The sequence below is a fragment of the Puma concolor genome, chromosome B1 (assembly GCF_028749965.1).
Source record: "Puma concolor isolate L17-30 chromosome B1, mPumCon1.1.hap2, whole genome shotgun sequence".
Classification (NCBI taxonomy): Eukaryota; Metazoa; Chordata; class Mammalia; order Carnivora; family Felidae; genus Puma; species Puma concolor.
The window spans coordinates 20,840,334-20,854,922 of NC_141670.1; the positions used below are offsets into that span (position 1 = coordinate 20,840,334).

At 36.9% G+C, this 14,589-nt stretch overlaps 1 long non-coding RNA gene across 1 annotated transcript; it reads left to right on the forward strand.

Moving 5' to 3' along the window:
* Positions 1-236: 236 nt before the first annotated feature.
* LOC147581502 (uncharacterized) lies at positions 237-4,459 on the forward strand. Its single transcript, XR_015249686.1, has 3 exons — positions 237-344; positions 1,927-3,209; positions 3,449-4,459. It is a non-coding gene; the product is annotated as an uncharacterized LOC147581502 (long non-coding RNA).
* Positions 4,460-14,589: the final 10,130 nt, after the last annotated feature.

Below are 14,589 nucleotides of genomic sequence, written 5' to 3' on the forward strand. Positions count from 1 at the left end.
GTTATTTAAACATACACTAGCAAATACACTACTATGTATTTAAACATACACTTGCTTTCTTTTCTACACAAAGTGTAGCATGTTCTATACTATGTGTCCAAATGTGGCCATCGTTAATAGCGCTCAATGCACACAGTTTCAACATTAAGTTTTGTGCTCTTTTTCCTGTGTTGTACAAGAAGGTATGCTTTATAGGAACTTCTTAAAATAGGGATTGATTTTGCATTTAGATGCTTCCATTAAACAAATTCTGATGCTGTACACTAACAGTATCTTTTCTTTTTCCTTGATTTTCAGATATCCCATTTAAATGATCAACTGTGTAGAATTATCACCATTACCAGGTATGATTTCCTGTACATCGTGCCCAGAAAGCTCAGCCTTCTACAAATGTCAAGGTTTCATCATACAGAACTGATTTGATTTGACCAGGTTAAGATTTGAACCATGTGTTATTCATTCCATGATGCTGGGTTTATTCCAAATTATGCTGGAGACCACTTGCTTTTAACTTCCTATTAAGAAGTATATTGGAACTCCATTTTGAATGTATTTTTATCCTGCTCTCCCATACCTGGCATAATGCCAATTCGTTTTTTACTAAAAAATGCAACCATACTCTCCTTTATTCTTTTAGCAATATTGCAATCATGACATTTGATCTCTGCAAGCGATTATCTGGTTTCTTCATTTCTCCTTTTAATATTCTTAAAGGAGTTGAAACATTTAAAATAGCCCTCTGGTCTGCACCAAAACGTTCCCAGCTGTCTCAAAATATGAACCAAATTATTCCAAGGGACTTATCTCTTTAAAATAAAGCCCACAGGAATGGTTCTAAATTCCCGAACTTTGAATTCAAGGTCTGCAATAGTCTGCCTTTCCAGAGATATCTCCCCTAACTGAGCTCTCAGCTCAATAAAGATTATGTTCTTTTTAGATTCCTGAGGTTTTTTTTTTTTTTTTAAGTTTATTTATTTATTTTGAGAGAGAGAGAGAGGGCTCGTCAGCAGTGGAAGGGGAGAGGGGCAGAATCCTATGTGGGCTCATGATAGTATGAAGCCCAACCGGGGTTCAGTCTCGAACCGGGATCATGACCTGCACTGAAATCAAGAGTCAGATACTTAACTGACTGAGCCACCCAGGTGCCCCTAGTTTCCTGAGTTTTGGTGGTGTATTTCTCTTTCCATGGCTTCATGAAGGCCATTCCCCATGTCTGTCTGTCGACCCATATTTCAAGGCTCCACCATGTGACTGAAATGCCCCTGGATTCCTAACAATACTACTGTTTATTTGTAAGTGGGTATATTTTATCTTATTGAACTTTTTTTAATGTTTATTTATTTATTTATTTTGAGAGAGAGAGAGAAAGAGTGCAAATAGGAGAGGGGCAGAGAGAGAGAGGGAGAGAGAGAATCCCAAGCAGGCTCCTCACGGCACAGAGCTCAGCATGGGGGCTCAATCCCCTGAATCGCGGGATCATGACCTGAGCTGAAATCAAGAGCTGACCAACTGACCAACTGACCAACTGACCAACTGAGCCACCCAGGGACCCCTCTTATTGAGCTTTATAACCACCTTCTGAGATAAAAGTTGTGAGCATCCTTACCCCTGTTACCAAAGAGGAAATAGAGGCCTAAAGGGCCTAATCCTTCTTCTGGACTCTTCTGTGTTGACAAGCTGCCCCACACACTTGGCATTCACTCTACACTACCTCATAATATTATCGTTGTACATGCATATGACTTGTCATCACAGCTCAGTTCCCTTAAAAGCACACACTTTATCTGACTGTCCTTGGGTTCTCCTCCTGTGACTTGAACACAGTAAATATGAGTTGTTCAACTTGTTAGAATCAAAGAGTCATAACGCTTTGAGCAAAAAGGGAGCTTTCCAGATCGTTTAATGAATACTTGTGTTTCTCAACAGATGTGAGGTTTGCACAGCCCTGAAGGTGAAAGGTACAATGCCACTCATTTTTGCTAAACAATTTGATATTAAAATTACATTAGATTTTAAATAAATGCTGACATACAATGGCATGGAATGTAACATTTAAATAAGTTTGAAGATGAAGCATGAAACTTCAAAGAAACTCCAGAGAAATATCAGAACTGTAACTGGCTGCTCCAGGCTACCCAGACTTCCAGGAGGTAAATATTTTTTTCTCCTCTGCAGCTGGTGCTATTTCTACTGAAAAAGTTGAGGGGGTGCCTGGGTGGCTCAGTGGGTTAAGCGTCTGACTTCCGCTCAGGTCATGATCTCACGGTTCGTGAGTTCTAGTCCCGCATCGGGCCCTGTGCTGACAGCCCAGAGCCTGGAGCCTGCTTCAGATTCTGTGTCTCCCTCTCTCTCTGCCCCTGCCCTGCTCATGCTCATGCTCTGTCTCTTAAAAAGTGAATAAACATTAATAAAAATAAATACATAAAAAATTTAAAAATAAGAAGAATAAAAGAAAAGAAAAGTTGAGAAACAAAATGCAATGCTAATTGAAGCCCGGACAGGATAAGCAAATTGCCCCAAATCACACGTTAACTCAACCAATATGGATTCAGCATCTGCAGCTCACTGTGCACACATGGGGGCTAAAATAATGAGCAAAACAGATGCAGACATCAACCTTATAAAGTTTGTATGCAAGCGGGGGTGAAGGGAAGAGAGAGTCATTAAATTAATATTCAACGTGTAACCGTTTTAACCAGCTGCTCTCTTGGTTAGTGCAGCAGAACATATTAAGTAAAAACAACTCAAATCTTTATTGCAGTCTTTCCAGGAAATACACAAGGGAGAATCCATTATTATTGCACAAGAAAATCTCTTTAGCATCTTTTCCTGTACCTTGCATTTTCAATATGGCCTTCAGCAGCAAGTCACTGGCAAAAAAATGAACTTTCCCAGTTTTCTTCCCGGCCTTCAGCCTGAAGAGCCCCTAGCACTCGGGCCTCCCACCCCCTCTCTTTTTCCATCTAGTCTACCCTCAAAAATGAAGCTAGCTTCTTATAAGAGATTTCAGTGTTTGGGGTGGTGGAAAGAAAATGTGAACGCTCATGAAGTGATTTTTGTACCTGTCACGTTTTTAATCCACACAGCATGGTAGATGTAAAAGTGCAAAGTACTGGGCCTCGACTGGGGAATTAGGGTCGACTTCTCTGGGAAAGGGACCTATTAAACTGAGCTCAGACTGTTAAATAAGTAGTAATCAAGAAAAGGAGGTAAGGGGCGCCTGGGTGGCTCAGTTGGTTGAGAGACCGACTTCGGCTCAGGTCATGATCTCGTGGTTTGTGAGTTTGAGCCCCGCGTCGGGCACTGTGCTGACAGCTCAGAGCCTGGAGCCTGCTTCTGATTCTGTGTCTCCCTCTCTCTCTGCCCCTCCCTCACTCATGCTCTGTCTCTCTCGGTCTCAGAAATAAATAAACATTAAAAAAAAAATTAAAAAAAAAAAGAAAAGGAGGTAAGAACATTGCAGACTGAGGGATCACAGTCAACGAGATTTCATGGTGGGAGAAGCATGGAGACAATAAAAGGTCATCACGACTAGAATGCAAGGTAAGAGGATGAGGGGAAGAATCTAGAGATGGGGAAAAAGTCCAGTTATCCAGGGCCTTGTGGACCATGTTTAGGATTTGGTCCCTTTCTCTGAGAGCAGTGAGAAGTTCTCAAAAGGAAACAGGACAGTAATGGGATCAGATTTGCATTCTTTTTAAAAACATTTTTTAAGTTTATTTATTTATTTTGAGAGAGAGAGAAAGAGAGTGCTTGCATGCATGAGCGAGAGAGGGGTAGAGAGAGAGAGGCCGAGAATCCCAAGCAGGCTCTGAGCCGTCAGTGCAGCGCCCGACATGGGGCTCAATCTCACAAACTGGGAGATCATGACTTGAGCTGAAATCAAGGGTCAGATGCTTAACCAGCTGAGCCACCCAGGAGCCCCTGGGATCAGATTTGCATTCTGATGCCAAAAATTGAGGCAGACTAAAGATTTGGGAGATTTTCAGGAACTTCTAAGTAGACTTATGTTGAGATGATGCCAGAGGAGATGAAAAGAATAGTAGAAATTCAGAAACTATGTGGGAAGAAATGGTAAGGACTTTGTGTTGACTGGAAATGGGTGCCGAAGGAGAGAGACATCAAGGATCACTTCGAAGCTTCTGGCTCAAGCAACTGGATGGATGATAATAATAGATGTTGACATGGGAAATGCTTGAAGAAGAACAGATTTTGTGGAGAAATTTTGAAGGTCAAAATGGCTTGATGAGACAGAAAAAAAAGTAGTGATTTTGCTCCAGCAGGTCATGAAGCTTCAGAATTTCTCACTTATTCTTGCTTGGCTCGCTCTGATCCTTTTATCTCATCAGTCACCACTTAAGAAACGCATACAAAGCACTTTGAGTTTACTCGGCTATTTTATTCTTTGCTCTGGAAGAACGATATACACATAGTATCACTTAGTTTAGTAAAATTGATAAGAAGCAGGTTTCGTTCTAAATTTTGTATGTTGTGCTGTGAAATGTAAGCATAAATATGATCTATATTCACAAAAGGAGTAGATAATAAGAGATGTTGGGTCATCTATCACTGTATAACAAATAACTCCAAAACTTAGTAGCTTAAAACAGCTGTATTATTTTGTTACTATTTTTCATGATCCTGGGGGCTGACTGGATGAATGTACTTATTCTTTAAAGCTTCCTTAGTCATATGTCTGGCTGGTGATACTGAGCTTTTGATTGGAATGCTCATGTAAGACAACATGTTAGCCTCTCCATGTGGCTAAGCTTCCTCACGGTGTGGGAGTTGGGTTCTAAGAGTGATCGTCCCAAGAGAACTATGCAGAAGCTGTATTGATCTTTATGACCCAACCTCAGAAGTCACGTAGCAAAACTGCTGTATTCACAGGCCTGCCTGTACTCAAGGTAAGGGAATATAGTTCCCACCTCTCACTAGGAAGAGTGAAAACTTCACACTGTCAGATGAGCGGTAGAGTGGGAGATGATTTCGTAGCCATCATGAGATATACAGTCTGCCATGAGAGAAAAATGCAGATGGAAACAGCCTCTTCTCTACTGGCCAATATCTACCACAGAGCTTGGCACTGAGTAAGTATTTGTTCAATGAATGAACAGGTAATTAGAGTAAGCTTTACCATGTTCCAAAGCTGTTTCGTGTTTATTATTTTTCACAATAAGCTACTTTTTATTGAGAATCTTTCTTCGGTATAGAGAGAACTGAATTAAAGAAAAAAAACTTAAAACTGAATAACATTATACAATTATAAGTTTAGCTTTGACATTTTTTTCTCAAAGATTCTAATTTATATGATGTAATTCCTAAATTATTATAATTCCAAATATTTCATTTAGTTTTCTGGTGGACAGAGACTGAGTAGGTAAAACAGTCCGTGTTTTAAGGCTTAATAATGGCCCTCCATATCTTAGTGTTCAGAACCTGTGAATTTACCTTACAGGGCACAAGGGACTTTGCAGGTGCGATCAAGGTAAGGATTTGGGGAAAAGGAGATTATCTTGAACTATCCAAGTAGGCCCTAATGCAATCTCAAGTGTCCTACAAGAGGGAAGCAGAGGGATATTGGGCAACAATATAGGAAAAGCCAAGGCCATTGAGGTCGGAGTGATGGAGATAAGGAGAGCCTGTGGCCACCCAAAGTAGAAGAGGCCTGAAAGACAATCTCCCCACAGGCTCCAGCCGCACTACACTTTGACACCAGCCCCTTAAGACTTCTTTTGCACTTTCGACCTCCAGACTGTTAGAGAATAAATTTGTGTCGTTGTAAGGCATGAAGTTTGTGGGAATTCATCATAGCAAAAGCAGAAAATGAATACAGTCGATAAAACTAATGAGATGGAAGAAAAACAGTTTGCATTTCAAATAATTCAAATCTATATGTTCTTCTACTGACATAAATAGGAGATTCATACGGTAGATTAAAATGCTAAATTAAGATTATACATATTAAATGAGCATGTGTGGCTGTAAAACCCTAAGCAATCTCTGTTAAAGATTTCTCTTTTGAGGCAGGCAGGATAGTAATTAACCTTCACCTTTTCAAGTTATACATCCCTGCCTTTAAAATCTTAGTTGAAGTTTTAGTAAAATCTTGTCTATGTTCCAGCCCTAAAACTAAGATACATGGGCCAAGAGTTACATAAATTTAGATGACCCTGTTTGCATAATGTTTTATTTTGATATAATTTCAAACTTATAGAATGGTTGCAAGAATAATACAAGAAACTTCTGTAACCCTTCACTCATATACAGTACTTCCATTTTGCCCCATTTGCACACACATATTCTCTTTTTACACACACACACACACACACATGAATTTTTTTAACCATTTGAGAGAGTTGGCAACATTTTTCTCCTTTACCCTCAAATACTCATGTGTATTTCCTAAGAATACAGACACTCTCTTTTGCAAGCACAGTAAAAATTTCAAAATAAAGAAATAAAACTTTTATAAAATGTTATCTAACCCCAAACCTACATTCAAATTTTGTCAGTTACCCTCAAAGTATTCTTTTGTAGCTATGTGTTCTCCCAGTCAAGCGTCCAATCCAGTAACACTTGCTGTGTTCAGATGTCATAGCTTTGAGACTTCTTTCCCGTGGAACCGTTATTCAGTCTTTCTTTGTCTTCCCTGACCATGGCACTTTTGAAAAACGCAGTCCAGTTATTGTGTACAGTTATCCCTTGGTCTGGGTTTGTCTGAGGTTTCTTTCTAGCTCAGGTTTGCATGTGTCCTAGTTCAGGATGCACAACACAAAGTGCCTCAAGAAGTGTATCTCAGGGCATCAAATCAGGAGTCACTTGATGTCAGTTGGTCTCAATGTTGATGATGATCATTTTGATTACCTGGTTCGAGTGATGTAGCGGAGGTTTCTCCATGGGCGAGTTACTATTGTTTTTCCCCTTAAATGAATTAGAGGAAGTTATGGGGAGAAATTTGGTAACTCTGTAAACATCCTCTCCTTTCCATTCCATGACTCATGGCATGATGATTTTCTAATTCCACCATTCCCTCAGTACTTTTCAGTCAGCATAGTAGAAAGCTTTCCTTCCTTCCTTCCTTCCTTCCTTCCTTCCTTCCTTCCTTCCTTCCTTCCTTTTTCCCTTCCTCCCTGTCTTTCTTCTTTGTCTTTCTTTCTTTCTTTCTTTCTTTCTTTCTTTCTTTCTTTCTTTCTTTCTTTCTTTCTTTCTTTTGTATCAGTATTGACTCATAACTTTTGACTTTATTCAGTAGGTTATAATCCATTACTATCATTGTATTAATGCTCAATTTGTTCCAGTGTTGGTCAGTGGGAGTTACTTCAAGATAAATTCTAAGTCCTTTTGACTTGTGTTCATCTTATTTTGAGCCTATCCTTACAGAGCTAATAAAATGTTCCTGATGCATCTTGCCTTTTTCTTGCTCCAGTTTTGCAATCAATATTTCTCCAAGGAATTCAGATTCTATTTAATGGAGAAAAGGTCATTGGAGACAATGATTTGGGTAACAGTTGTGCTCTTTGCTAGAAGCTCTTCTGGGCCCTGTGAGCCACCGTACACACACAAATACACACATCTAGATTTATTTCCACATCTGTAACTACTACTATCCATATCTATAGCTTGGTCAGTTTGGGCTGCTCTAACAAATAACCATCTTAGACTGGGTGGCTCCAACAACAAGTGTTTATTTCTCGCAGTTCCAAAGGCTGGAACCAGAGTGGTCAGGTTTTTGGTGAGAACCCTCATCCCGCTTTACAGACACCTGTCTTCTTACTGTGTCCTCACATGGTGAAAAGACAGGTAGCTGGCTCTCTGGCTTCTTGTTATAAGAGCGCTAATGTCATTCATGAGGACTCCAACTTTATGACCTAATCACCCCCAAAATCTCCACCCCCAAATATCATCACATCAAGATTGGAGTTTCAACAATGAATTTTAGGGACACAGTCCATTATAACGTAGCAATATATATCTAGATATTAAAAATCACAAGTTAGTATTTGCATTTCCAATTCCAATCCAGTACCACAGGATACAGTTCATTCTTCCCCCCTTTCAATATTTCTAACTCCCTTCACAGAAAATGACAAACCTGATTTTCATTATCCTCAATATATTCACACACTCGCTCAATTCTAGAATACACAGAGTAGTCTCAGAATTGCTAATCCACTGAGAAAAGCAAACCTACTAGGGTTAATATTTGTTTTGGGTCCTTTGTCTCTGAGGTAAAATTTAAATACTATGAAATGCACACATCTTCAGTAAACTGTCTTAATCAGTTACGGCTATTATAACAAAGTGTCATAAACTGAGTGGATTATAAACAACAGAAACTTGTTTTTCACGGTTCTGGAGGCTGGAAATCCAAGATTAGAGTCCCAGCATGGTCAAGTTCTGGCAAGTACTCTCTGGGGTCTCTTTGATAAGGGCACTAATCCCATTTATGAAGGCTCCACTCTCATGACCTAATTACTTCCCAAATGTTCCACCTCTTATAGTATCACATTGGGGGTTGGAATTTCAACATAAAAGTTTGGGGGGAGCACAAACATTCTTCCCATAGCATATACAATTTGATGAGTTTGGACAAATGTATACTCCCATATAATCCACACTTCTATCAAAATTTAGAACATTTTTTTCACTCCATAAAGTTCCTTTATACCTCTTCCTAATTATCACCTCACCAGTGACAAATGTTCTTCTAGTTTTTTTATCCTAGATTTTTTTTTTTTGACCAGAGATTTTCAGCATAGATTTTTTTTTTTAACCTATTCAGGAAATTCACAAAAGTATCATACAGTTCAGCAATACCATTTCTGGGTATTTACCCAAAGATAACAAAAACACCAATTTGCAAAGACAGAGCTACTCCTATGTGCATTGCAGCATTATTTATTATAGCCAAGATATGGAAGTAACCTAAGCGTGATAGATGAATAGATAAAGAAAATGTGGTATAGACAGAGAGATAGAAAGATAGATACACAGATGTATATACACACATGTAGATGTATATATACACAATATATGTGTATATGTACACATATATACACACATACACACACGTAATAAAATATTGCTTGGCCATAACAAAGAATAAAATCTTGTCATTTGTGACAACATGGATGGACCTAGAGGGTATTAAACTAAGTGAAATAAGTCAGACAAGAAAAGACAAATCAAACATGATTTTACTTATATGTGGAATCTAAAACAAACAAACAAACAAACAAAGGTAAACAGAAACAGACTCATAAATACAGAGAACATCACAGGGAGGGGAGGGTGGGTGATGGGTATTGAGGAGGGCACCTTTTGGGATGAGCACTGGGTGTTGTATGGAAACCAATTTGACAATAAATTTCATATATTAAAAAAAAAGAAAAAAATAAACATGTAAATAATAATAATAATTAAAATATATATATATATATATAAAATACAGAGAACAAACTGATGGTTGCTAGTGGGGAGGAGAAGAAGGGATGGGTGAAATAGGTGAAGGTCATTAAGAGGTACAAACTTTCCATTATCAAATAAATAAGTTGTGGTGATGCAATGCACAGCATAGGAAATATAATCAATAATATTGTAATGGCTTTGTATAGTGACTGATAACTACCCTTGTCATGGTGAGCATTTTGCAATGTATATACATGTTGAATCACTATTCTGTACACCTAAAACTAATATAATATTTTATATCAACTCTACTTCAGTTAAAAAAAAAAAAAACAAGTAAGTGGGATCATACAGTGTTACTCCTTGTGTCTAGGTTCTATCTTTCGCTGAGCATGATGTCCAAGATTCATCTATGGTTTTGGGTGTTTCCTTTCTGGATAATTTTCCAGTGTTTGAATATACCACAATTTTCTTATCCATTCATCTGTTAATGAGCATTTGGGTTGTTTTCAGTTTTTGATGGCTTGAATGCTCTTGTTCATGCCTTTCTGCAGATGTATGTTTTCATTCTTCTTTGGTAAATACTTAGGAGTACAGTTTGTGAGCCATAGGGTAGATGTATTTTTAACTTGATAAGAAATTGCCAAATCTTTTGTGAAAGTGGTTGTACCATTTTGCAAGTTATGGAGTCCTACCACATCTTGGCCAATATTTGGTATTTTCAATATTTAAAATTTTAGCCATTCTAGTTGGGTATGGAGTGATATCTCATTGTAGTTTTTTAAAATTGTATTTTAATTCCAGTACAGTTAACATACAAGGCTATATTAGTTTCAGGTGTACAATATAGTGATTTAACAATTCTATATATTACTCAATGCTCATCATGATCAGGATACTCTTAATCCCCTTCACCTAATTTCACCCATTCCCCACCCACTGGTAACTAATAGTTTGTTCTTTATAATTTAGAGTTTGTTTCTTGGACTCTCTCTCTCTCTTTTCCTTTTCTCATTTATCATTGCAGTTTTAATTTACATTTCTCTGATAACTAACAATATTGAGCACTTTATTCTGTGCTTATTGGACATTCATAAAACTTCCTTTGTCATGTGTCTCTTAAAGTCTTTTATTCACTTTCTTTTTGGATTTGTGTCTTTTTTATTACTGAGTTGTAGTGGTCATTTTAAAATTCTGAATACAAGTCTTTTGTCAGGTATATGTTTACATACACTTCCCAGTCTGTGGTTTCCTATTCATTTCCTTTCTTTTTTTAAATCTTTTTAATGTTTATTCATTTTTGAGAGACAGACAGACAGACAGAACATGAGCTAGGAAGGGGCCGACAGAGAGGGAGACACAGAATGTGAAGCAGGATCCAGGCTCTGAGCTATTAGCTCAGAGCCTGATGCAGGACTCAAACCCAGAGCCTGATGCAGGACTCGAACCCACGAACCCTGAGATCATGACCTGAGCTGAAGTAGGACACTTAACCAACTGAGTCACCCGGGGAACCCCTATTGCAACTTTTAAGGGAAGTGTGGTGATAGAGGAAAAGGCAGGGTTCTTCACAGGTACTTGCAATTTCAGATCACAACCAGAGTAAGAAAATTAGTGTATGGGGTCTAAATAATAAAATCACTGGTTAAAAGAACAGTGAAGTAGGAGAAAATCTTTGATATGAATTTCAAATAGTTACTACCTATTAGAATCTTTAAGACAGAAACTACATTTTGTACATTATGTCATACTTTATACAGTGGATTTTTAAAGAGTATCTGTGCATGGTAAAGCACACAGAAAACATAATATTCATTTAATAAATACTTTGGCATTAGCTATGATAAAAGAATAGGACATACCTAAAACTTATATAATGTGATATGTCAATTATATCCCCATAAACTGGAAAAAGGAAAGTGATTATTACATGTGTATCCATATATTTCTTTTCCATAATAATAGTTGGCCTCTCTTAAATATTTACCACAACAAATATTTTAATATTCTTATAAATAGATAGAGTTCAGTTGCAGCTCAGTATCACTTGAAGTCTTCATTAATAATGAGACTACAGACTAGATAGAAAGATCTAAGTTCTAATATTCCATTTTTGAAGCAAGAAGAAAGAAAAATATTTGCCAGTCATGGAGTAAACCTAAGTATCTTTCAAAACTATTGAACCTACTGAAAGCTTTTCCTAAGGACATCCCAGGATCGATATAAAAGGCACTGCAGAAAATGAATATTTAATGATCGACAAGCCAGTATGTTTAATGCAAAGAACAATGGCTTGGGAAAGTAGACAGAAGGATTTTGTTACATTGGAGGATCAGATGAATTCCAATTAGTCTAATGATGAAACCTTTTAAGTCTTTGCTTTATGACTGTTGTCCTGAAATTCTAGTCATGGGTTTATTATAGATCCTATTTTCACGGTCCTCTGAACTTCACCACAAACACGCAAATAATACAAACTTATTATCCACAATGGGTCCATGAACCTAAGATTAAATTTAACTTTATTATCATTATTATTATTTTTGGCCTATCATTTTTACCTTGGGTACAAAACAGAAGACGTATCAACAGCCTACAATGTTTTTTAAAAAGTGTTTCAAGGATCTCCCAGCTTCCAGTTCACCTTGGTCTCTGAATGAAAGATAAGGAATAATTTGATCAAGCAGCAACAAAGAAGTCTGACAGGTCAGGCTGACCTGGAAACAGTTAACCTACCGAAGTCTTGAAATCAATGTAATTGGGAAAATTTCCCCTTTTCGAAGCAATGATTTGTTAGTCCATTTCCTTAGAGATAAAATGGCCAGTCCTATTATGTCATGTGGATTTTTTTCTGGAGATTCTAACTTTTTTTTCAGAGAGAGTGCTTGATTTCCTCAAAGTTATAGGATTTTTGGGGCCCAGGGGGTGTGGTGTGTCTATGCCAATTGATGAGTCAGGGACTAAGGAGGGAGAGGACACCACATGTACCTGTGCATGCACGTGTGTGTGCGTGTGTACTGGGGGATATTGCTATGAAGAAGGCTCTCTTTTGAATCCCAGAGTATGTTTACTATATGACTTTTTTTTAATGTTTATTTATTTCTGAGACAGAGAGACACAGAGCACGAGTGGAGGAGGGTAGAGAGAGAGAGAGGGAGACACAGAATCCAAAGCAGGCTCCAGGCTCTGAGCTGCCAGCACAGAGCCCGACTCAGGGCTTGAACTCACGAACTGTGAGATCATGACCTGAGCTGAAGTCAGACACCCAACCGACTGAGCCACCCAGGTGCCCCTACTATAGTACTATTATTTTAATCTCCCTAAATAAGCTTTTTGGGGGTATGGTTGTACTTTATTCTTTCGAATTCTATATTCAACAATTCATTGTTTTTACTTCTTTGAATGCTCTTGAGATTTTTGTTTTGTTTTGTTTTTTTACTTTTTTTTCACACTAGAGAAATGAATAAGAATATTGAAAAGCGATATAAGGCCCTCAAACTTTGGCACCAAGTTAAAGCAACCAGCAAATGGAATTCATCTAAACGATTCTTAAGGCACTGTTAACTTTGGAACAGTTAAGCTAAGTTTTGTAACCTAGAGTAATTTATTTGACTACTCTTCACCTCAATTCCTTTATCTATAATATAGAGCTTAAAAATAGTACCCAGCACATTGGGTATTACAAAGACCAAATCAAATTAATAGATGTAAAAACACTTAGAACAATGCCTATCAAATAGCAAGTGTTCTATAAATGTCACATATCCTTATTGCAACTATTTGAATTTTCTTTAAAAAAAACATAAGGAACAATGTTATGCCATTTATATCAGTCAAAATCCTTTTCTGATGTAGATCAATTATATTTCTATATAATTTTGTACCATGATCATGGGTTCAAGTTCTTTTATTTTACTTTATTTCATACAAACATGATCTTGCACCTTCCAGTGAATTACACCTTCCAGTTACTTGTCATTTTAATTTGTATATGGTAATATATGATGGTTTTACTTATTTAAATATTTTTCGGCATTTGAACTAATGTTAATTTTCTCCATTATAGGTAATGCTGCATTGAAAATTTTGATATTAGTTTTCCTCCCTCCGAGAGAGGGAATGGGTGATGGGTAAAAGAACATGTAATAGGTTACCCTGAAGGAAGATATAGTCATTTAATATTTCTACCATTAATATATAAAATATATCTTCTGCCTCTCCCCAAAGAATTGTCAAGGTTGGGTTTTATAATTTTTTAATTTCTTTCTTTAGTATATAAGGGAGACTTCAAATTGGCTAGGTTTGCCTTTTTTTTTTTTCATTTTTAATACAACTGGGAATTTTTTTTTAAACGTGATGATTTAGTTTATATTTTCTTGAATGTAAACTTTGTGAGCATTCATCAAGTGGAAAGTGGTTATTGGCTTACATAATCATTGATTTTTCTCATATATTCTTAGGAGAAATCTATTACCAGGCTATGTTTGTAATATATATATTCCATATTAGAAATTTTCCTTTATAATATTTTTATTTTTTATTTTGCTGCATGAAAATTAAAAGTTTCAAAAGCATGTTCAATGACTCCATCATATTCCTGGTAACAACCTTCATTTCTCCAGTGATCAGAAGTGTATGTTCTCGCCACATCTGAGAAAAATAACTACTCTTCAGTTTCTAAAAAATTCTTTTACTCTTTGATGCAGCTGGAATTTATTGTAGTGTTTGAGTGTCATGTGTTTATATATCTAAGTTGATTCCTTCCAACTTCCAATAGCGAACTATTTGGAAGTCAATGTAGTAAGTAGTTATCATTTGCCGTATGTTTGCTTTGTCTCCGTTCTGGGTCAGTTTCATATTTCAAACTATGATAACTCAATTCCATATGATTTTGATCATTGTGGCAGTGTATTCTATTTTCCAAATATGCTAGGCTGAATCCACGTTTATTATCTGTGAACATGCTTTGATACTGTCTTCCATTTATTTTTCACTGCTAATTCTCAGTGGTATTGTAGTTGTACTGCACAAATCTATATATATTAAGATAAAAAATACATTGGTGTCTTAACTTAGTTTCTCTAAAGAAACATATGGCATAGTTCTTTAGTTATGTTTTTAAGTTTTTTCCATTAGGATTTATTAATTTAAAAAAATACCCTGTGTTTCAAATTAAAT